We start from the raw sequence: 24,388 nt of genomic DNA on the forward strand, positions 1-24,388 counted from the left end.
GAAGTAGTCGAAGCCATTCTCAAAGTGTGCAACGTTGTTCACCGCAAAACTGCTGCTTACCACCCGCAGACGAATGGCCTCACGGAACGCTTCAACCGTACGCTCGGCGACATGCTTTCCAAGTACGTCGCCGCTGATCACACAAATTGGGATGACATTCTACCCTTCGTCACCTACGCATATAACACCGCCCCTCAAAGCACTACTGGCTTTTCACCTTTCTTTTTATTATATGGAAGGCACCCGTCGCACACCATCGACACTATACTTCCGTACAAGCCAGATCCGTCCGAGTGGGCGCCTATTTCTGCTACAGCCAAGCTTGCTGAAGAGTGTCGAGAGCTTGCAAGGACCTTTACAGCGCATGATCAAGAGCGGCAAAAAGCCATTCGCGCTGACGTCAGCACTACTGCGCCCACGTTCCTCCCTGGAGCGCTCGTCTGGCTCTCGATCCCTACTACTGCAACTGGCCTATGTTCAAAACTATCGCCTAAATACAAAGCCCCTACCATGTCGTCAAATGAACTTCCCCAGTCAACTACTTGATTGAACCCATCGAACCATCTTCGGACATGCGTCGTCGAGGACGCGACATTGTTAACGTGGAGCGCCTGAAGGCCTACCATGACCCGCTTATTGTAACCACCTGTTAGGTCGCCAGGCGGCTCCCTTTTCGTACCCGGGGTAGTTGTGGTAAAGCCTTTGAACAGTGGGTCGTCCTCTTCAGCGCCTTCTAGTGGGTCGCCCTTTTCATAAGAAGAAGAGCAGCTCGCGCAGAGAGTCGATCTCCGCATTGACTGTCGCTGTCGTTAATCATCGCTGAGTGTCCGCCAATAAACCGCCTAACAATATATATATATTGTTACGTAAAAATAGACACGCCTCGTGTCTGTTTAAAATCTATATTCAATCTGATGCGTATGGCGTCGACTAAGATGGAAGACAGCACGCACAACGACAAATCACTGCCTCGTTGTCGTCTTCTGACCGCTGATACGTCAGCTACGTAGCACTACCCCCCCCCCCCGGCGGTAGAAGCGCCGTCTCGGTGCACATTACCTATGGTCTTCAGTAGGCAGGTGGTAAGGTTTTAGCCTGCTGACGTGCACAACTTCACTGGGTGTGGTTGCAGGCAGGCTTGTGGTCGCAGATGCAGGAATGATCTCATAGGTGACGTCGGTTACCTGGTGGATGATACGGTAAGGACCCATGTAGCGAGACAACAACTTCACTGATAAGCCAACTCGACGAACTGGGCACCACAGGAGAACAAGAGAACCGGGTGAGAAGTTAACGTCAGCATGCCGGCTGTCGTAGATGGCTTTCTGTGTGGCTTGCGAAGCCGAAAGTCTAAAGCGGGCGATCTGACGTGCGTGGTCGGCAAGAGCAATAGCGTCACGTGCATATTCGGTTGAGGGCGTTGTAGTGGTTGGAAGTAGGGTGTCGAGTGGTAACTTCGGATCACGGACATAAAGCAAATAAAAGGGTGAATAACTAGTAGTGTCGTGGCGTGAAGACTTGTACGCGAAGGTCACGTGAGGTAGCGCCAGGTCCCAGTCATGGTGGTCGGAGGACACATACATCGCGATCATGTCCGTTAGGGTCCGATTTAGCCGTTCGGTAACGCCATTTGTTTGGGGATGGTAGGAAGTGGTCAGCTTGTGGTGCGTCGAGGAAGAGCGCAGAAGATCGTCGATCACACGGGACAAAAATGCGCGGCCGCGATCCGTGAGTAATTGGTGAGGAGCGCCATGGTGTAGGATGACGTCGTGGAGCAAAAAGTCCGCAACGTCAGTAGCGGTGCTGGTGGGGAGCGCTCGAGTGATGGCATACCTAGTCGCGTAGTCTATAGCAACGGCGACCCACTTGTTGCCCGATTTCGACTCGGAAAAAGAACCGAGAAGATCTATACCAACACGGAAAAAAGGTTCGGTTGGGATGGAGATCGGTTGAAGAACTCCAGCCAGGGGCGCAGTAGGTCGCTTCCTACGTTGGCATTTATCGCAGGAGGACACTTAACGGCGAACGGACCGGGCGAGACCACGCCAAAAGAAGCGGCGACGCACGCGGTCGTACGTCCGAGATACACCCAGATAACCAGCAGTTGGTTCATCGTGAAGCTCGTGCAGCACGGTTGAACGCAAATTTTTTGGCACGACAAGAAGGAGCTCAGGGTCATCTGGCTGGAGGCTACGACGGTACAGCGTGCCATTCAGGAGGACGTACATGCGAAGCGACGTGTCGTTCGGGGCAGATTCGAGACGGTCAATAAGTTGTTGCAGAGAAGCATCACGACGTTGTTCATCACCAATCTGAAGAAACTGGGACATTGACATGACGCTGAGGCTAGGCTCGATGTCTGGTTCGTCGGGCTGATCAACAGGGTAGCGGGATAAGCAATCGGCGTCCAGACGGAGACGTGCAAACTTATAAGCAACCGAGCAGGAATACTCCTGTACACGTAATGCCCAACGACCAAGTCGTCCAGTGGGGTCCTTCAGAGAAGAAAGCCAACACAGCGCGTGATGATCTGTGATGACACGGAAAGGGCGGCCATACAAGTAAGGGCGGAATTTCGAAACCGCCCAAACAAGAGCGAGACATTCCCGTTCTGTTATAGAATAATTGCGTTCAGACTTAGAAAGCAGACGGATTGCGTACGCGATTACACGGTCGTTGCCCCGCTGAATTTGCGCCAAAACTGCACCAATTCCGTGACCACTCGCGTCTGTTCGCACTTCTGTAGGAGCATCGAAGTCGAAATGTGCAAGAATAGGAGGTGTCGTTAGAGTGGTGATTAGCTGAGAGAAGGCGTCCGCTTGAGGAGGGCCCCAAGAAAATAGGACGTCTTGTTTGAGAAGGTCGGTGAGTGGCCGTGCGAGTGCCGCAAAGTTTTTCACGAACCGGCGAAAGTACGAGCATAGGCCCACAAAACTGCGAACATCATGGACAGAGCGTGGGATCGGGAAGTTTGTTGCAGCGCATACTTTCGCCGGGTCTGGCCGTATGCTAGCAGCGTCGACAAGGTGACCCAATACGGTAATATGACGAAAACCAAAGTGGCACTTGGAGGAATTGAGATGCAGGCCGGCCCGTCGAAATATGGATAGAATGGTCGAAAAGCGTTCAAGGTGGGTTGCAAAGGTAGGTGAGAAAATGATCACGTCGTCCAGGTAACACAAACATGTCGACCATTTAAATCCTTGTAGGAGCGTGTCCATCATTCTCTCGAAGGTCACTGGAGCGTTTCAGAGCCCGAATTGCATGACCTTGAATTGGTAAAGACCGTCAGGGGTAACGAAGGCGGTCTTTTCTCGGTCCATGTTATCTACAGCAATTCGCCAGTAGCCAGATCGGAGGTCGAGAGATGAAAAGAAGGTGGCGCCATGGAGGCAATCAAGGGCATCGTCAATGCGTGGTAGAGGGTACACGTCTTTTTTGGTAGTTTTGTTGAGGTGGCGATAATCAACGCAGAAAGGCCATGAGCCGTCTTTCTTTTTTACTAATATCATGGGAGATGCCCAAGGGCTCGTTGATGGTTCGATTACGTTTTTCGTAAGCATTTTGACCACTTCTTTCTGAATCACTTCTCGCTCGGACGCTGACACGTGGTACGGCCGACGGTGAATGGGCACAGAGTCACCAGTGTTGATTCGGTGAGTGACACTTTTAGTCTGGCCCAAGGGACGATTGTCGGTGTCGAAAATGTCACTGTATGAGGCCAAAACTTGGAAGAGAGCGTCGGCCTGGTGAGGCGACAGCTTCGATCCAATCATGTTTAGAAAAATACCATCGTCTGAGCTGGGTGACCGTGAGACTGCGCTTCGATCAAGAGCAGATACAGCGACCACACTGACATCATCCTCTGTTATGGCAGTTAGCTGGGCATCTGGCAGGGCAACACTTGCGGGGTGAAACCAAAGTTTAGGAGCGGAAGTAACACACAGTTATCCGCTATGGTCGCGATGGTATATGGCACAGTAACACTGCGCGTCAGCCGAACGTCAGTAATTGGCGTAACGATATAGTCACCGTCAGTAACGGGAGGGTTCGATGACAAAGACACGTACGTGACGGCTCGAGGTTGCAGGCAAACGAAAGTGGTTGGGCTCAAGTGGCTGTTGGGCTTTGCAGAGTAGTCGGCAAAGATTGGTAGATCAAGGCTGAGGGTACCAGACTAACAATCAATTAAGGCCGAGTGTGCCGAAAGAAAATCAAGGCCAAGTATTAGGTCATGAGGGCAACAGGCTAGCACGGCAAAAAGAACCACGGCGTGACGACCGGCAATGCTGACACGAGCAGTGCATATTCCGATTACTGGTACAGTACCGCCATCGGCAACACGTATTGCCTGCGTCGTAGATGGCGGCATAATCTTTTGTAAGCGGCAGCGTAGAGAAGCGCTCATAATAGACAGGTGCGCACCTGTGTCAATGAGGGTGGTCACAGGAACACGGTCGACTTGTACTTCAAGAAGGTTATGGTGCGTGGGAAGCGTCAGTAGAGGATTTTCGGCCGTCATTGGTATTGCAGCTTCACCTCTATAAGCTGCAATATCTAGTTTTCCTGCTGCGTTCGTCCAGAGAAGCTCGGCGAGGAAAAGCGCTGAGGTGGCGGAGAGCGGGATTGGCGACGTAGCGGCGACGGGGAGCGAGAACTGCGGCGACCGGACGAAGGGGCGTCAGGGTAGCGGCGACCGGGCAAAGGGGCGTCAGTGGAAGGCTCGTAAGATGACGACGAATACAAATTGAAGGGTGGGGCGACTGAACGTCGAGGGGTCGTCGGATGCATGAGCGCCGAGAGAGAGAAAGTCTGACGTGGTTGGTTTGACCAACGGCGGCGGCAATAGCGAGAAACGTGCCCAGGCTGGTGGCAGGAAAAACAAATAGGCCGGTCGTCGAGTGTTCGCCATTCCGAAGGGTTACGGTATAGCATTGTTGGAGGTGAACGGCGAGCGTGTCCTCGGGAGTAGGATGGGACTTCAGGGCGAGTCAAGGAACATGCTGATGGAAGGCCGAGGTTCGCAAACTTCTGCCTCACCACAGCTTGTATTAACGCCACTGACGGCTGTTGTTGGTCAGAGGCGAGCGTTGCGAAAACGGGTGGCTGAAGAGAAGCCGGACAGGCGGCTTCGATTTCCCGACGAACAATGCGTGTGACGTTGTCATATGTTGGGGACTGGCGGGCGGCCAGTCCCCAACATATGACGAAGACCAGACAGTGCGTGCACAGGGGACGTGTTCTCTTCTCTTTGTTATAACTAACGCAGTGAAGACCATTACAAAATCAACCTCATTCTTGTGTTCGTGATCCCCACAACGAGATCGAATTCCAGTAGCACTAGATCATGGTGGTCTAGTAATTCTGGTGCTCCACTGCAAATCCGAAGGTTGCGGGATCGAACCCGGCACAGCGACTGAATTTTCTACCGCCGTGGAAATGCTTGAGACACGTGTGCTTAGATTTAGGTGCGCGACGTCGACCCGCATTCCTTCGCGCGTCGAGATTGAAACCCGCATACCCACGATCCGAAGGCGACCATCCTAACGATCCTAAGCACTTGGTTATCCAAACACGCTGGCAGAAGATAGCATATAGAGCAAAAGCGCGGAAAAGCGAGGTGAGGATATAGAGAACAGATTGAAGGTAGCGAGGAGAGAAGGGAAGAGGGGAGAGAGTAAACCATAGAACAGAAAGAAAGAGAAATGAAAATAAGAAAACGAAGGAAGAAAACGCAGAAGAAAAAAGAGAGATAACTATATCAAGAAAGAGAAAACGATAAATAGAGTAGAGAAAGGGAGGAAAAAAACACTAAGAAAAATCGAAAGACACAGAATCTATCTATCTATCTATCTATCTATCTATCTATCTATCTATCTATCTATCTATCTATCTATCTGTCTATCTATCTATCTATCTATCTATCTATCTATCTCTCTATCTGTCGGTCTATCTATCTATCTATCTATCTATCTATCTATCTATCTATTTCTTCTTTTATTATTCGGCAGATCCCACGTATACCTTGGCTGCGGATTGAAGGTGACTGCGTTGTGGTTTTTTTATTGAGTGAAACATTATGAAGCGGTACTTAAGGTATGTACAAAGGCACGCAAAGACAAACGTTGAAAAGCCGCCTATCTTTCATATACCCAGTTGTTTACAGTTGCGTGAGAATGCACACAGCAACATGGATAATAGCCCCACCGGAAGGGGTAAGCTGATATGAACGCTGGTGCTCGCGAGGATGGCATCCCTGGACACTGTTACGTAAATAAACTTCAGCGGGTGGCGCCTAACTACAATTGACGTTAACCCGACTGGACGGCTGTATTATAGGAGTACATATGTAACGTTTATAAGTATAGCCAGCACTGACTATAATTGACGTTTCACAAACATTAGAGTCTCTATGAAAAGTAGTTCTGAAAGATGGTGTGGCTCTGTGGTAAAATACTTGATTGCACCGCAGCACAGAAGGATTTGATTACTGCTGAAACCCTGACATTTATTTTTTGCATTCGTCGGGTCAGTGCTACCGATGCCAGCTTTTTCTTAACGCTAACGTGTTAATATTTCTCATGTCTCTTCTCACCGCTCCTGGGTAGTATCAATGAACTGTGGGCAGGCAATCACTTGTGGCACATAACTGAATACATGTGACTCATACCCGCACGCGGGTATGTGCCACACGTTGGGCGGATAAGGTTTGACGACGTATGGGACGCGATTGTGACATTATCCATGTCATGACCAGCGAGTCACATTCGTCGAACCATCCTACGCTCCCATACTAATTTTGATTTACCTCATGTTAAGCCGGTGCGAGAGCGCCCAGACGTAGATGGCGCAGCGCACGTAAACACGGATGCGAGCTTTCCTTTGGTCGAAACGTTCGTGTGTTTTTCTAACATGTGAATAATTTCGCACTTAATATGTAGCACAAAGGGCACTCCCCTCTTTTCTTGTTTTTTGAGTTCTCTCTCTCTCTCTTTTCATATTGACAGACCTGCATGGCTCGTTCTGCGTGGTTTGATAAAGGGTCACTGGCAAAGATTTTCCACTTGCATTTCGTTTGGTTACGTTGAGGTACAAACTTCGAACCGCTAGAAGGAATACTTGAAAGCATCCGGTTTCGTTTTACCAATTCAACGTGTGAAGTTCGCTCCTACAATATCCTTTACGTTTGAAAATGCCTATGACATGACGTAACCGCATGGTGACTAGCTGGCCTAGCTGCTGCGAGTAAGCAGCTTCATCATCATCATCATCATCATCATCACCATAATCATTATCATCATCATCAGCCTGACTACGTCCACTGCAGGACAAAGGCCTTTCCCATGTTCCGTCAGTTAACCCGGTCCTGTGCTTGCTGCTGCCAATTTATACCCGCAAACTTCTTAATCTCATCTGCCCACCTAACCCTCTGTCTCTCCCTAACCCGCTTGCCTTCTCTGGGAATCCAGTCAATTACCTTTAATGACCAGCGGTTATCCTGTCTACGCGCTACATGCCCGGCCCATGTCCATGTCCTCTTGATTTCAGCTATGATATCCTTAACCCCCGTTTGTTCCCTAATCCACTATGCTCTCTTCTTGTTTCTTAAGGTTACACCTACCATTATTCTTTCCATTGCTCGCTGCGTCGTCCTCAACTTAAGCTGAACCTTCTTTGTAAGTATCCAGGTTTCTGCTCCGTAGCTAAGTACCGGCAAGATACAGCTGTTATATACCTTCCTCTTGAGGGACAGTGGCAATGTACCTGTCATAATTTGAGAGTGCTTGCCAAATGTGTTCCACCCCATTTTTATTCTTCTAGTTACTTCAATCTCGTGGTTTGGCTCCGCGGTTATTACCTGCCCTAAATAGACTTAGTCTTTTACAACTTGAAGTGCACTATTACCTATCTCGAAGCGCTGCTCTTTTCCGAGGTTGTTGTACATAACTTTCGTTTTCTGCAGATTAATTTTAAGACCCACCTTACTGCTCTCCTTATCTAACTCCGTAATCATGAGTTGCAATTCGTCCCCTGAGTTACTCAGCAATGCAATGTCATCGGCAAAGCGCAGGTTACTAGGGTACTCTCCATTAACTCTTATCTCTAACTGTCTGTTCCCATTTTATGCTTCTGAAAACCTCCTGTAAGCACGCGGTAAATAGCATTGGGGAGATTGTGTCCCCCTGCCTTACACCCTTCTTGATTGGTATTCTGTTGCTTTCTTTAAGGAAACATTAGAATTAAATCAACCAAAGGAACAAGCAGGATTTCGAACAGGCTACTCAACAATCGACCACATTCATTTTATCATTCAGGTAATAGAGAAATGCTCAGAATATAACCAACCACTATACATAGCCTTCATAGATTACGAGAAGGCGTTTGATTCAGTAGAAATATCAGCCGTCATGCAGGCACTGCGGAATCAGGACGTCGATGAAGTATATATAAACATCCTGGAAGAAATCTACAGCGGATCAACTGCTACCATAGTGCTTCATAAAGAAAGCAACAGAAGCAGCTGCATACGTGGGCTAATCGCTATATACATGAAGCCCCCAAGTGTTGCTCCGTGTTGTCACTAAATACAATTAACTTCAGGCGACCACGTCGTTTCATTGCCAAATAAAACACTTCACAAAGCGTTCAGAAACTTCTACACTGTAGTATTTTGATGTTTTTTACGCTGTCGAAACCGGTGGCAATGTTTAAGCTAATTCAAACTATGCGCCAGGGATTCTGTAGGTGACCCGTCCTGCTGTGCCCGTCAAGGTGGCACGCTAGTCAGGTTCGGAGCACTTAAGGGGCCCGGAATGGAGTTTGCAGTCATCTCTTGGGGCTACGCTGGCAAAACCATGTGTAAAAATAATTAAAAATAAAGCAAACGAGGAATAGAAAGAGATAAGATAAGGAGAAAAATATAGAGCTCAATAAAGGGGAAAAACCGATAAACGGAGAGAAATACATTAGTACGAAAGGAGAAGGAAGAAACAGAAAAAGTCTGCCGAGTTTCACTAGTCCCGTTAATTAGGGAGGCAATCGCCGGGCTAATTCCAAGGGCTGAAGTATCGGCCCTCCGAACTGCACCACGAAAGCACGGACAATTTAGGTGTGGTCCTATTTGGCGCGCCAGCGAACGCCAGCTGTGGTCGAAAGAACGAGTCAGAGCCGAGATTTGATAACAAAACAAAAATATATTCTTAAATACGTCAGAACGAACAACACTGCACACTCGGCAATAATCAAATACACTACATCACCGATCAAACAACAGGCTACACAACACAACCATATACTATCAAAACAACGGACACAAACAACAGCACGTTCTACAATGCAATCTCATGCATTCACCAACCAAGACAATTAAAGACTATAACGTTCGTCAAACTTATTCAGTCCAAAGTTTTTGAAATAAAGCTTGAAGGCTTCTCTTCTAGAAAACACTCACTCAAAGTCCAGCGCTGCTGTCATTTCGCTGCTCTCGAAGTTTCTCTTCCAGGAAACCTCGCCTCGTCAAATGTCCGCACTTCAATAAAAAAACTTTTCGCCGGTATCATGTTGACCACTCACGCGATACGACTGCAGAACGCGCCTTCGACCACTGGCGGTAATCTAATCACACACTCTTCTCCTGCTTGTAGCACAAGCCTTCGCCCGCTGGCGGAAAGACACTTTTCACCTCCTGATGAACACCATCCGCAGCTCGCATATATACGTTCACCCTGGCTTCCAGAAGCTTCGTCGACGCACTGCACAGCCAAAGCTGGAGAAAGGGTGAGCCTTTTCGAGAACCATCCGCGACAGGTGACGTGAGCGCCTCACGCTTTCCTTCTAGATGATTCTCGAGGTCGCCCGGTGATAGGTGTGAAGAGGTTGGTCAGCGTATTGATGACGCTTTTCGAAGGGGAGAGACGGCACACCCGAGGATTCCTTGGTTACTTGTTTTCTTCTTTACGCTGGCTTCTGCATACTGCTGCGTCCGAACGGCGCCCAGTATCGTCGCCGTCGCTAGAATTCGGAGGCGCGTGCTTTTTTAATCGCTGTTTTGTGACACCGAGCTCCGCACCTACTTCAGACATGGCACCGCTAGTGCGAAACTGCCTTAATGCTTTTATTTGCACGAACGTCCTAGATGCCCCACCAAATGCTACAAATGGTCGTTTGCGGCGTCGGCGACAAGACGAGTGATGCGAAAGATCATCATGCGATGACGCTCCGCCTCCACTCGCCAAGGCGTCATCACGCCGTCACTGGTTGCCAAAATTGGTGACGCCAGTATGACGTCACCTTATGTTGCGTCATTGTGTGACGAGACGTCGCGTAACGTCTCGTCACGCGATGACGTCATCTCATAAGATCACCGCTTTCTCAAAAGTGGGCTGACTCAGGAGGCACTTCAAAACCACGTGGCCTGCAGTCAATAGGTTACGGGGTTTTTTTCTCCCAATGCCTCCGCTCCCGAAGTCCATGCAAAACCAAGCCACGCTGAATGCAGAAAGCTTTCGGGGGGGGGGGGGTAGAATCGACTGAGAAAAACAAGAAAAATAAGATGATAGCCTTCACATTCGATTCATCTAGGGCAAAGGGCAAATGCATGAGAGGCTTGTGACTTTTTGGAGCTAACAGACGAAGCTTGATAAAAATTGCATGGAAGCCAATTGTTCGTGCCTTCATTGAACCTTCCTCACTTTTTGGGGCACAAGATAGACTGGATAACCAACCTTTGTCGAAACAAAGGATGTTGAGACACTGGCCGAGTTCGTCGGTAGCCCAGAAGGCTTTAAAAGTATGATTACATTTTTTGCGTACAATTTCAGTTTTAGAGACAAACTTTTAAGCCGTATCGTGTCGTTTTCCCTTCTATTTTGCTTTCTGTGTCTGTTTTTTAATATCTCTTTTTTATTATCTTTTCTATAAAATCCCATTACTCCCCTTCCCCAACACAGAATGGCGAGTTGGTTCAAGAACTGGCAAACTTCTACATCTTGCCGGCTGTATCCACCTTCCTTTCTTCCTCCATATTGTTTTTAATTTCCTTGAAGCCCCGCAACCGACTGTAGTAGTCACCAAACGAATAACTAGAAGCTAGCACATTGCCGCACTCTGCTAGCCTCTCCAGAGGTCATTGTGAAGGAGAATGCACTGAATGAAGACAAAGAAAAATAAATCAGTTGTAATTTGATAAACCCTACAGTGCTCCGTATGTAAACAGTTCCCGCCTAGATGTTTGTGTGCTTGCGAATCGACACAGAGCACTAGGAGATCTGATGTTTTTGCGTCTGTCTTGATGAGTTCGTTGCGAAATCCTGGCCCTGTAGTTAAAAGCAAATCTTGCGCAGTGGCTTTGCACCAACTTACCCTGTTAATTAAATAAAAACCTCTTCGGTGCACACGCATGCTAAACCTATCGTCCCTCCTATTCCCAACTTCTCACCTTCCTTCCTTCCTTTCCTAGAATACCGTATATATAGAAACGGCGGGATGAAATATTACATAGAAGCCACTTTCTCAGGCTGTCTGCGTACTGCGAAGTTTGATAAAAGGAGCCTGGTTTGCGTGTATTTATTTGTTTCATGAAATCACTCCCATAATCGGCCTGAAAGCACTTCAGTTTTTTTCTTGCTTCTGCTAAGGTGGGTGGTAATATATTTTCTGGTTGTACTGCGTCGATTGCGTGCATTTCGAAGCATTCCACCATTACCACTCTCAGCAAGTGGCTCTCAAACTTAAGCGGCTACAGGAGTGTGCTTATTTGAGTTATATACAATGGCGTAGCCAGGGTGTTGGCTTGGAAGGTTGGAGCTCTCCCTTCATCCCTCCACTCTTTCAATTTTTATGCGTACGTAAACACACAAACGTACAAACACATGCATGAACAAGCCTAAATGAATGTATGTTACCCACTGTATGTTATATGAGTGACGTAGATACTTCAGGCAAAGTATAGTCATCGCCGTGATGTAGGCCCGCTCGTGATAACATCACCATAACGAGGCATGCTCACGAGGGAGGGGGGAGGGAAGAGAGTCTGAAGTCGACTGCCCTACCCCCACGAGTCACCTAAGAGGAGAGGGAGCAAAGTCTGCCCCATACATTGACTTTTTACGGAGAAAACACTGTGATACCCACCCCCCTCCCCCCCCCCTTGAAGAAGAAACCTGCACACACCTATGCCGAGAAGGGCAGTGACTTCGTGAACGCTGTATTCCTAAGCGAACAGTGTTTATGGGCCTAAAGTTCGCATCCGTTCTTCTGGCGAGGCGAGGCTGAACGCGTATGGGGCCGGAGGGCACTGTCTTGGATGGCAAGCTGCCGCACGTGCCAACACCAAGGAAGAGTCTGAGCAGTGCCTCCTGTCGTTGGTCTCCAAACTCTAGTCTGTAAATATTTTTAAAAAAATGGCAGATCCCACGTACCTGGGAATCGACGTTATGTGAAGCATGCGGAGGGAAGGTGACCATGTAAATTTTTATTGAGCTACACGTCTTAAAATGACGCTAACATATGTACAAATATTGCACGCACAGACATATGTTGAAGGGTTGCAGATGCTTACATAATTAGTTCTTTGCACTTGCGCAACGATGCCAACTGGAACATGCGTATTAGCAACACCAGAAGCTGATATGAAGCGCTGATGCTCGCGAAAATGCTGGCCCTGGACACTGCCACAGTAATCAACTTCAGCGCATGGCACCTAACCGCAATCGACGTTAATCCAACGTGACGGCTGTATCAAAGGTGTACAGACGTATTGTTTATAAAATTGGGAAGGGAGCAGTGCAACCGTTATTAACGTTTCACGAAGGTGAGCGTCTTTTTGAAAAGTAGTTCCGAGATCGGCGTAGCTCTGTGGTAAAATGCTTCAGTGCCACGCAGAATGCTAGGGTTCGATTCCAGCTGGCACCCTTACATTTATTATTTGAATTCGTCGGGTAGAAGCTACCGATGTCGGGTATTTCTTAACGCTAGCGCGTTAAAATTGTCTTTGTGCGTTCCCGTCGTTCCAGGGTATACACACTAAGAGTCAATCACCTGTGGCCACGTACCCACATAGCAGCGGCACATACCCGCCAGGGGGTATGTGCCACTGTCTGGCGGGAAGTGCTTGACGACGTACGCGACGGGATTGTGAAATTATTCATGTCTGGACTAGCACGTCGTGTTCGTCAAACCATCTTACCCTCCCATGCAAATGTTGGTTCACGCCAAGTTAAAGACATGACCATGAGACCACCCAAACGTAAGCGGATAGATAGATAGATAGATAGATAGATAGATAGATAGATAGATAGATACGCTCAAAGTCACCGAAGTTCGCTAAGAAATGCTTCGGATTTAAAAAATATCCAAAGACAGTAGTCTAATCGGTGGCTGGTATAGTACGTGCTTTCTCTCCACCCGCATAGCCTTTGGAAGTTGCGTTACGTCATGTTTCGGCGAGAACTGACACGAAGTTTAACGTTCCTGCTTAGTGGAGCTTGCTGTCCCTCCAGTCATCACGTTGAAGTAATAAGGTGCAACTTGGCACTCTTTCAATCACGTACACATATACATGCGCATCGCCACGGCCAAATTGTCGGAGTAAACGGCACTAGAATGTTCGTTGTGACTCAAATACTTTCCTTTATACAGTATCAGAGCACCTGCGCGATACGTACTTCCTATACCCCATATACCCCATATATATATATATATATATATATATATATATATATATATATATATATATATATATATATATATATATATATATATATATATATATATATATATATATATATATATATATATATCCCATACCTTCACAAAGACTAACTGGCCCATTGAATTATTACTCCCACTTTATATATATATATATATATATATATATATATATATACTCGTTTTTACGTGTTTTAACACAATATGAATGAGATCTAACAGACAGTAATGCCAAGGAATGTACAGGGGAAGTTATTAGAACCAATGGAATGTAAATAAGAAGAAAGAAGAAAGAAAAGTGGATGAAAAAATAACCAGCCGTGAGCTCACGGCTGGTTATTTTTTCATCCAGTTCTCGTTCTTCTTATTTACATTCCATTGGTTCTAATAATTTCCCCTGTACATGCCTTGGCATTACTGTCTGTTAGATCTCATATATATATATATATATATATATATATATATATATATATATATATATACATATATATGTAAGGGAGAGAAGCGTATACCTAAGGGCTCGTTTTTGCGTGTTTTTAACACAATATTAATGAGATATAACAGACAGTAATGCCAAGGAATGTACAGGGGAAGTTATTAAAATCAATGGAATATAAATAAGAAGAAAGAAAAGTGGATGAAAAAATTACCAACTGTGAGCAGGAATCGAACCTACGACCTTCGAATTACGCGTTCGATGCTCTAACCACTGAGCTATCACAGCGGCCCTCCCTCCATCCACTTTTTTGGGTTTATCTGTGAATTTAGAAGTAGGAGCGACAGTCAGCGCCATCTATAAGCCAAACAACGAGTGTGAAAACAATCTTATGCGCATGTTTGGCGTCACGTAGCACGTGAACTTAATATGAGCGGGCAGCTGATTAATTGTCCCTCTTATACAACCTAAACACACCAAGTCTGCCAGTACGAGACCCTCGTTCAATGAAATAAGGGAAAGAAGCGTATACCTAAGGGCTTGTTTTTGCGTGTTTTTAACACAATATTAATGAGATATAACAGACGGTAATGCCAAGGAATGTACAGGGGAAGTTATTAATATCAATGGAATATAAATAAGAAGAAAGAAAAGTGGATGAAAAAATTACCAACTGTGAGCAGGAATCGAACCTACGACCTTCGAATTACGCGTTCGATGCTCTAACCACTGAGCTATCACAGCGGCCCTCCCTCCATCCACTTTTTTGGGTTTATCTGTGAATTTAGAAGTAGGAGCGACAGTCAGCGCCATCTATAAGCCAAACAACGAGTGTGAAAACAATCTTATGCGCATGTTTGGCGTCACGTAGCACGTGAACTTAATATGAGCGGGCAGCTGATTAATTGTCCCTCTTATACAACCTAAACACACCAAGTCTGCCAGCACGAGACCCTCGTTCAATGAAATAAGGGAAAGAAGCGTATACCTAAGGGCTCGTTTTTGCGTGTTTTTAACACAATATTAATGAGATATAACAGACAGTAATGCCAAGGAATGTACAGGGGAAGTTATTAAAATTAGGGAGGGCCGCTGTGATAGCTCAGCGGTTAGAGCATCGAACGCGTAATTCGAAGGTCGTAGGTTCGATTCCTGCTCACAGTTGGTAATTTTTTCATCCACTTTTCTTTCTTCTTATTTATATTCCATTGATATTAATAACTTCCCCTGTACATTCCTTGGCATTACCGTCTGTTATATCTCATTAATATTGTGTTAAAAACACGCAAAAACAAGCCCTTAGGTATACGCTTCTTTCCCTTATTTCATTGAACGAGGGTCTCGTACTGGCAGACTTGGTGTGTTTAGGTTGTATAAGAGGGACAATTAATCAGCTGCCCGCTCATATTAAGTTCACGTGCTACGTGACGCCAAACATGCGCATAAGATTGTTTTCACACTCGTTGTTTGGCTTATAGATGGCGCTGACTGTCGCTCCTACTTCTAAATTCACAGATAAACCCAAAAAAGTGGATGGAGGGAGGGCCGCTGTGATAGCTCAGTGGTTAGAGCATCGAACGCGTAATTCGAAGGTCGTAGGTTCGATTCCTGCTCACAGTTGGTAATTTTTTCATCCACTTTTCTTTCTTCTTATTTATATTCCATTGATTTTAATAACTTCCCCTGTACATTCCTTGGCATTACTGTCTGTTATATCTCATTAATATTGTGTTAAAAACACGCAAAAACGAGCCCTTAGGTATACGCTTCTTTCCCTTATTTCATTGAACGAGGGTCTCGTACTGGCAGACTTGGTGTGTTTAGGTTGTATAAGAGGGACAATTAATCAGCTGCCCGCTCATATTAAGTTCACGTGCTACGTGACGCCAAACATGCGCATAAGAGTGTTTTCACACTCGTTGTTTGGCTTATAGATGGCGCTGACTGTCGCTCCTACTTCTAAATTCACAGATAAACCCAAAAAAGTGGATGGAGGGAGGGCCGCTGTGATAGCTCAGTGGTTAGAGCATCGAACGCGTAATTCGAAGGTCGTAGGTTCGATTCCTGCTCACAGTTGGTAATTTTTTCATCCACTTTTCTTTCTTCTTATTTATATATTTCATTGATTTTAATAACTTCCCCTGTACATTCCTTGGCATTACTGTCTGTTATATCTCATACATATATATATATATATATATATATATTTATTTATTTATTTATATATATATATATATATATATATATATATATATATATATATATATATATATATATTGTAGATCCTCCGTGAGCAGTCACAACGTGGTTTATTTCGACGTTTCAGCCAGAGTCTGGGCCTTAATCAGGATTGAGGGTACAGTTTGTTGGTGCTCAGCTTTATACAATCATAAATGACAGGGAAAGAGAGAAAGAAGAAAAAGAAAGAAAAAGACAAAAAAGAAAAAAGCAAAAAAGAGAATATAAGGTGCACTCCCCTGGGCGAACCCTTTCACTCTTCCTTCCCCTTCCTACTTCCTCTCTCTCCCTTTTCTCTTTTTCACCACTAAAGGTGAAAAGAAGAAAAAGGAGTGACGACATGACTATGAGTGATGTCGCGGTGGAGGGATCTGGAAATTTCGACCATCGGCCTCTACTATTTCGCCTCCACCGAAATGTTTTTACCGTGTCCGGGACCGAACCAGTGACCATGCGGTGAGCAGCCGAGTGAGAGCCACTGATCCACAGGGGCGAACGTCGATTGAACACTGAAATGTTACCTACGTGACTTGATAATGATGGTGAGTTGATAATGCAATTGTCTTTCTCCCAACGCTTTTTGACATAGTGGCCAACAACGCAGAGCATTTCGAAGACGTCGTAAAGTACTACCATGCATGAAATATAAATAGCAGTTAAAGCACTTCCCACCGCAAATAAAGCGGGCGCCACTGTCCACGAGTTTTGAAATAATGCGGTTCTTAAACTGGCAAAGCGCATGTTATCGCTTCCCTAGTTCATCATCATTGGTGTCGTGGGTAGTTAAAGTGTCCGTTTTCAGCATAATAGTGTAACAATCACTAATCTACATTGTGAATTTAGTATACTGTAATACTGTGTTGCCGCCTGCACCGACGTCGCACCACTGGTGACACATAAATTCATATAGTGAGCATTGTGTACAAGGTGACACTGCGATGCCTGAGGCGCACTTTATGCTGGATGGTCGTCGACGAGCTTTGAAAGCTCAATTTCGGATGAGCGAGCATCTGCTGTGAGAGTAAGAGGGGGGATATTTGAAAATAACAACGATAAAGCGTGATTTTTTCGCGATATTAGTAGTCAGCTGAATGCTGGGCCCGATTCCCTGAGACTCTGTGAAAAACTTTTTTTAGCGAGAAGGCTACATACGCGTAGGAAAAAATCGAGAGAGAAAGCGATAAGGATACACAGACGGAAAGGAGGAGAGAGAGAGAGAGAGCGATCAATGGCTTGGTTTCTCTTCCAGGCGAAAAGCCCTGAACATATAGCTCTGACCAAACGCGACGCGCAAATTCGTATCGCGTTCCACCGACGCACGCATTGCTACCACATAGAGCAGCTCGCATAAACGCCAGCTGTTCTGGTTCGCGCCGCACGGAAAGGCTACGCTTCGGCGACAGCTGGAACGTTCGAAAAACTTTCTCTGACAGCAGCGCGTGCCGCCGCGGGGCTCGCAGGTCCCCTCACCTGCCCGCTTGTCCCTTTCTCGCCGATTCGCCGGATCCGGGCTTGTTGATGGACACGGGTCACCCTTTCGTGATTTAGGAAAAGAAACTCAAAGCAAAGCACCATCACGTAACCCACTCTAGCGTCGCACTGGGCCTAATCGGCTTTAGGTTGTGCTCTACAAGAACACATCCCAGCCTTTCGGCCTTCAAAACCACGAACGAGCTACAAAGCAGCCAGTATATACGACAAAATAAACGTGAGGGAAGCCTGTAGAAACAACAAAGCTGTACGTATCGCTTGAGAGCGCGGAACAATTTTTTTTTTTGCTATGGAAAATGTTTACGTGTGCCAAACAGAAGTATGAATAGAGTGAGAGGGGGAGGAGCTGTCTGGTATGCCAGCAGTCAGCAAAACTTTTGTTGGTTTATTTGTCAATAATAGTTCTGAAGAAACAATTGTGGCGCAAGACAACCGAAGGACAGACAAGGGACGTGGAACTAGCACCAATACCATGTTTATTGACTGCCCTTGTATTGGTTTTGTGCTGCAATTTTTTCTTCGGATACCAGTACACCCACGCCTGGCTGCGGTCAGAATCACCGTAGTCAATATTTCTTCTATTATTAACACGTGGACTTTGTTTCTTTCTTTGTGTAATATCACGCCAATTAAGCGGTGCGTGGTCTTTTTGTTTACATGCCAAGTAGATAACGACAGGCATTGACGTTCCTCACATCTCCTGTCATCCAGCACAACAGAGAGTGTTAGTGCATAGGCCTCCGAGTGCTGGCATCACCCGAGCCACAAATATGACCTGTGAATGAATTAAAGCAGTGGAAGGTAGAAATTACGCAAATTCTAGGGGCCCGCTTTCGGCCTATTCGTATTTATGTGGTATATGTGACCAGAGCAAGCTGAAGTTCGTCAAGTATAGCATTGTCTAACACAATTTCACATTTATTAGAATGTGTATAATGAGTGTTGACACCTCACAGTAAATATATAAGGCACGACTTTCTCACCCTATCTATGCAGCGAGCACCTCAAGGTAGTCGGCAAGCACCATCAGCGTGAAAATAGTACAGACCGCTTTCGACAAAAAAAAAAACTTACTATGATCAGTAGAGACCAGATTTTCAGGAATTAATAAATAATAAATGGAGTGTTAGGTTGCCAAAACAAGCAGGCTAAACACAGTTTTAGCCCTTTAAAATCGTATATACAGGCGAAATAAGTTTTCCCTAAAATACAAATTTACAAATACAAATACGATAAGAAAGCACAAAAATGCTTTAGTTTATGATGACACAAAGGCGCCAATGATTTACAATGGCCATGCAATTGTGCTTTTAAATGCGAAGCATTTCTTAGCAAATTTCGGCGACTTTGAACGCATCTATCTATCTATCTATCTATCTATCTATCTATCTATCTATCTATCTATCTATCTATCTATTTGTCTGTCCAGCCACCTACGACTTTTAGCTCTTCTGGTCGTTTCGATAATTGTACAATACCAAAATTGGTGTGGCATAACAGAACTTTATGACGAGCATAAGTGACTAGTCATAACATGAAAATCATGGCACGTTTGTCATGAATGTCATGTTTACATTTCATGGTCTTGCTGGTTTTGCGGTGGTTTCGTTCACATGACATATTGCAAAACAGGTTTGGTATAATATGACTGCATGGTGAACATGACCGACAGACCTTAACACGAAAATCATGAGATGCATGTAATGTATGTGATAATTACAGGGCATACGCTCATGGTACGCTCATGGTCGTTTCGCTAGGTTCACATATACCAAATGTGGTATTACGGGACATGAACGGACGACAAAGGTAAATGGCATGTCCAAAAATGATAATCATGACATTCGTGTCATGTAAAACATGACTACGTGCTACGCTCATAGTACGCTCGCGGTCTTTTTGCTAGCTTCATATATACCATATTTGGTTTTACGTGACATGAATGGACGACAAAGGTGAATGACACTCCCAAACATGATAATAAAAATATTCGTGTCATGCAGAACATGACGACATGCTACGCTCATAGCGCGCTCGTGGCCATTTCGCTAGCTTCACATATGCTAAATTTAGTATTACGTGACGTCAATGGACGACAAAGTAAGTGACACATACAAACAGGATCATCGGGATATTTTTGTCATCTAGACCATGACGACATGCTACGTCATAGGGCACTCGTGGCTGTTTCGCTAGCTTGAAATATACCAAATGCGGTATTACGTCACATGAATAGACGATGAAGGTAAATGACATGACCAAACATGATAATCATGACATGCCTGTCATGTAAAACATGACTAAACATGACTACATGCCACGCTCATAGTGCGCTCATGGCCGTTTCGCTAGCTTCATATATACAAAATTTTGTGTTTCAAGACGTGAATGAATGACGAAGGTATATGACTACTGCAAACATGATAATCATGACACGCGTGACATGTATAACATCTGTATACATGCTAAGCTCATAGCGCACTCGCGGCCGTTTCGCTAATTCCACATGTACCAAATTTGCTATCACGTGACGTGAATTGACGACGAAGGTAAATGACAAGTCGAAACATAATAATCATGACATGCATGTCATATAAAATATGACTACATGCTACGCGCATAGTTTGCTCGTGGTGGTTTCACTAGCTCCGGATATACCAAATTTGGTATCCCGTGATGTAAATAGAGGACGAAGGTAAATGACACGTCCAAACATGATAATCATGATATGCGTGTCATGTAAAACACGACTACATGCTACGCTCATAGCGTACATATACCCAATTTGCTATCACGTGACGTGTATAGACGACGAAGGTAAATGACACGTCGAAACATAATTATCATGACATGCATGTCATGTAAAATATGACTACATGATACACTCATAGTGTGCTCGTGGCGGTTTCACTAGCTCCGGATATACCAAATTTGGTATCCCGTGATGTAAATAGAGGACGAAGGTAAATGACACGTCCAAACATGATAATCATGATATGCGTGTCATGTAAAACACGACTACATGCTACGCTCATAGCGTACATATACCCAATTTGCTATCACGTGACGTGTATAGACGACGAAGGTAAATGACACGTCGAAACATAATTATCATGACATGCATGTCATGTAAAATATGACTACATGCTACACTCATAGTGTGCTCGTGGCGGTTTCACTAGCTCCGGATATACCAAATTTGGTATCCCGTGATGTAAATAGAGGACGAAGGTAAATGACATGTCCAAACATGATAATCATGATATGCGTGTCATGTAAAACACGACTACATGCTACGCTCATAGCGTACATATACCCGATTTGCTATCACGTGACGTGTATAGACGACGAAGGTAAATGACACGTCGAAACATAATTATCATGACATGCATGTCATGTAAAATATGACTACATGCTACACTCATAGTGTGCTCGTGGCGGTTTCACTAGCTCCGGATATACCAAATTTGGTATCCCGTGATGTTAATAGAGGACGAAGGTAAATGACACGTCCAAACATGATAATCATGATATGCGTGTCATGTAAAACACGACTACATGCTACGCTCATAGCGTGCTCGTGGCGCGCTATGGGCGTAGCATGTATGCCAAATTAGGTACTAGTACCAAATTTTCTGTATGTAGCATGTATGCCAAATTAGGTACTAGTACCAACTTTTCTGTATGCAGCATGTATGCCAAATTTGGTACTACGTAATGTGAATGGTGACGAACACGAATTCCACGCGCAAACATGATAATAATGACATGGAAGTGATGTACGGCGTAGTTTACATTCACCTTGTAACGTTGTGCTGACTTTACAGTGACATATCAACCTTCCTCATTCGTGCTTCGCATATAATCAATTTCCATGGTGCCTGGGATCTACTAATCTTTCTTTTTATTATCATGACATAAAAGGGTGTTACAAGGTGGGAAACAGATGAAGCTCCCAAAGTACAAGACTACAAATACCCGCTACGGGAATCAATGAGAATATTATTTCAATTACCCGATTTCGTTCCCGATGACATATGTCAGTTCAAGCAATCATCACCATTAGAACATTCATTTTGTCATTCAGGAAGTCATTTAACCTATGGATGTTGCATTATATAGATTAGCACCCACAACCCATTTCAGTAATCCTCAGCTTCAGTTTCTTTATTGCTTTGTTTGTCTGACACAGAAACTATCACGCATCAAGACGGAACTTCTCAGTTACGTTAACTTTCTGCTCACACTTTTCTCAAAGTGATTCGGACCATCGGAAGTGGTAATAATGGCAGACCGTGCGTGTTAGTTTAACATACTTAAAGTGTAAGGCGCGACTCCCTCTGTCGGCTGTCGTCATCGTGCTTTATACTTCAAATCGGAAGCTGCTTACAGAACAAGAAGTTTTTCTCGCGGCTCCATTTCTGTTTTCGCTTCTGAGAAGTCGAGATGCGCTGAAGCAGAAGGCGACGAATCGCCTCGATCGTCGCTTGACGCAGTTGTCGCATTTTATATTTGTTTATTTATTTTTCTCTTATCGTTGTACTCCTCGCATGAGTACATCTGCATCGAACAAGCGCTCACCCTTCGCCATGTGTTAAAGCGCAGCCTCGAATGATACATTCAGCACTTCGGCCAGACTTCATTTTCTATTTTCAATCAGCATTTCAGCCAGGCTTCATTTTTTTCATTTATTTTCTATTTTTGTTTATGCCCTCCGTTTTTCATTTCTTTGCTATCTGAACGCGGGCGCAGCTCCTGCTTCTTCTTGGCTGGTATTGATTGTTCGGGAGCACTCAAGGGAAGTGATCCTATAGAACTCTATTCAATAAAGGATTTCGGTCAATAGGACTGGTGTACCTCCTTGATGCCCTTCGGCTGAAAGACGGGTGATGGTGATTCAATAAGCCTAAGGGAATAACTGGGCAACGCCGCCAATTCCTCACCATCTGTGGACGACTATCATTCGGGCAAGATGTTCGCGGAGAGCATTATACTTGGCTACATATGAATGGTTTCTATCGTCTATACTGACATACCTTTTTCACGCAGTCTTAAACAATCCAGCAGCTCTACATGAATATATCCCCAGCGAGAAATTAAGGGCACTGTCATGGCACTCTGATAGCGGAAATGAAATCGGTTGATAGGCGGGTCCTCTCACATACGAAAGTCCTGTGACGTATGCTTTTTCATCATACAGCTTTACGAGAACCAACCGTCGATCAACCCCAGAAAAGTACAGGGGACGTCATGTGTAGTAAGAATATAAGTCAGAATAAGGTGGTCGAAAATATAATGTGCCAAAACAAAGAATGTGGCAATATAGTCAAGTTCACTTTATTTTTTTATTTTGTTAAATCCACATGACAGTATAAAAATCTCGCTCTTTGTATGCAGAAGGCCGCGCACTTTGATGGCCCAGCGGTTCTCGCGCCCCACGCGCTGTGGAGCAATAGGTCGCTGGTTCGAAGACGTGAACCAAGGAATATGTTTTTGGAATTATTTTTCTTTGTGGCTTATATATACATATATATCAATTGCAACGTAAGTGACTGTGGCAACAACAGGCAACGGAATCGAACTATAGATGGCACTGCTGCGGCAACTCGTCTCTCGATGACTTCACGAAGAGAAGGCGTCAAGGATGCCACCGGCTCCGATGTGGTGCTGATGACAGAGGATTGCCGCGCGATTTCCTCACGAAGAGCAAGAATAGGGGCCAGTTAGTTGTACATAGTGTAAAGTTTACCGCCCTACAGTGAAATAAAATCGAAAGAGAAATAAAGAAGTGGGGCAACACAAGCACTTGTGTTGCCCGCTTTCTTTCTTCAATTTTCTTTCTTTGTACTACGTAAACGTTTACACTTCCTCACGAATGAGCTGCTTTATCAGTGGAAGCAAAGGTGTATGACAGGTGCTGTCTTTGAACTCTGGCGGAGCTAGATGACATCTGCGACCATTTGAAGACTTTTCGCAGCAAGCACGTGGAATTCATCGTCATCAATGCCTTTCGGGATGTGTTAATCTTGCCCGCTTTGTCCAGGGATGAGTCGACGAGCTTGCAAAGAGAGAGAGCACATCCTCAATGTAGCTCATGAACATTTCATTCTATATTTGAACTCCGCCACGAAAGCGCTGTTCAGCTCGAAGCCGTCGTACACCAGGGCGTCCAAAGACCTCGGTAAACGTCGTCGTTAAATCCGACCAGGCGGTGCCAGTGACTCTCGTACCAGAGTGTTGCTACTTCGGTCAAGTAGAAGTTCGGGTTAGTCAGCTTGTCGCGGGCATCACACTTATTGAAAGCGGTCACCAGCTCATACTCGGCAAGCCAGTCTTTCATGTCCTGCTCATCTGTACCACTGAATATGAGAGGATGACGCTGCCGGAGGGCGCCAGGCCAGAAAACAGGTGTTTCTGTGGCGTCTGGAGCGCCCTGAGACAATCCCAAATCAGTCATCGTGACAAGTCGCGGTAGTGTCCGGCTGCGCAGTTCCAGCAGTTCCAGGGTGCAGACCA

General features: G+C 45.3%; 4 non-coding genes across 4 annotated transcripts; 2 read left to right on the top strand and 2 right to left on the bottom strand.

Annotated features, from left to right (window-relative positions):
• Positions 1 to 14,358: 14,358 nt before the first annotated feature.
• Positions 14,359 to 14,431, bottom strand: TRNAT-CGU (transfer RNA threonine (anticodon CGU)). The gene has a single exon. It is a non-coding gene; the product is annotated as a tRNA-Thr (tRNA).
• A 383-nt stretch (positions 14,432 to 14,814) lies between these two features.
• Positions 14,815 to 14,887, bottom strand: TRNAT-CGU (transfer RNA threonine (anticodon CGU)). The gene has a single exon. It is a non-coding gene; the product is annotated as a tRNA-Thr (tRNA).
• Positions 14,888 to 15,690: 803 nt separating this feature from the next.
• TRNAT-CGU (transfer RNA threonine (anticodon CGU)) lies at positions 15,691 to 15,763 on the top strand. The gene has a single exon. It is a non-coding gene; the product is annotated as a tRNA-Thr (tRNA).
• A 383-nt stretch (positions 15,764 to 16,146) lies between these two features.
• TRNAT-CGU (transfer RNA threonine (anticodon CGU)) lies at positions 16,147 to 16,219 on the top strand. Its single transcript has one exon. It is a non-coding gene; the product is annotated as a tRNA-Thr (tRNA).
• The last annotated feature ends 8,169 nt before the right edge of the window (positions 16,220 to 24,388 follow it).

This window comes from Rhipicephalus microplus, chromosome 4, assembly GCF_043290135.1.
Source record: "Rhipicephalus microplus isolate Deutch F79 chromosome 4, USDA_Rmic, whole genome shotgun sequence".
NCBI lineage: Eukaryota > Metazoa > Arthropoda > Arachnida > Ixodida > Ixodidae > Rhipicephalus > Rhipicephalus microplus.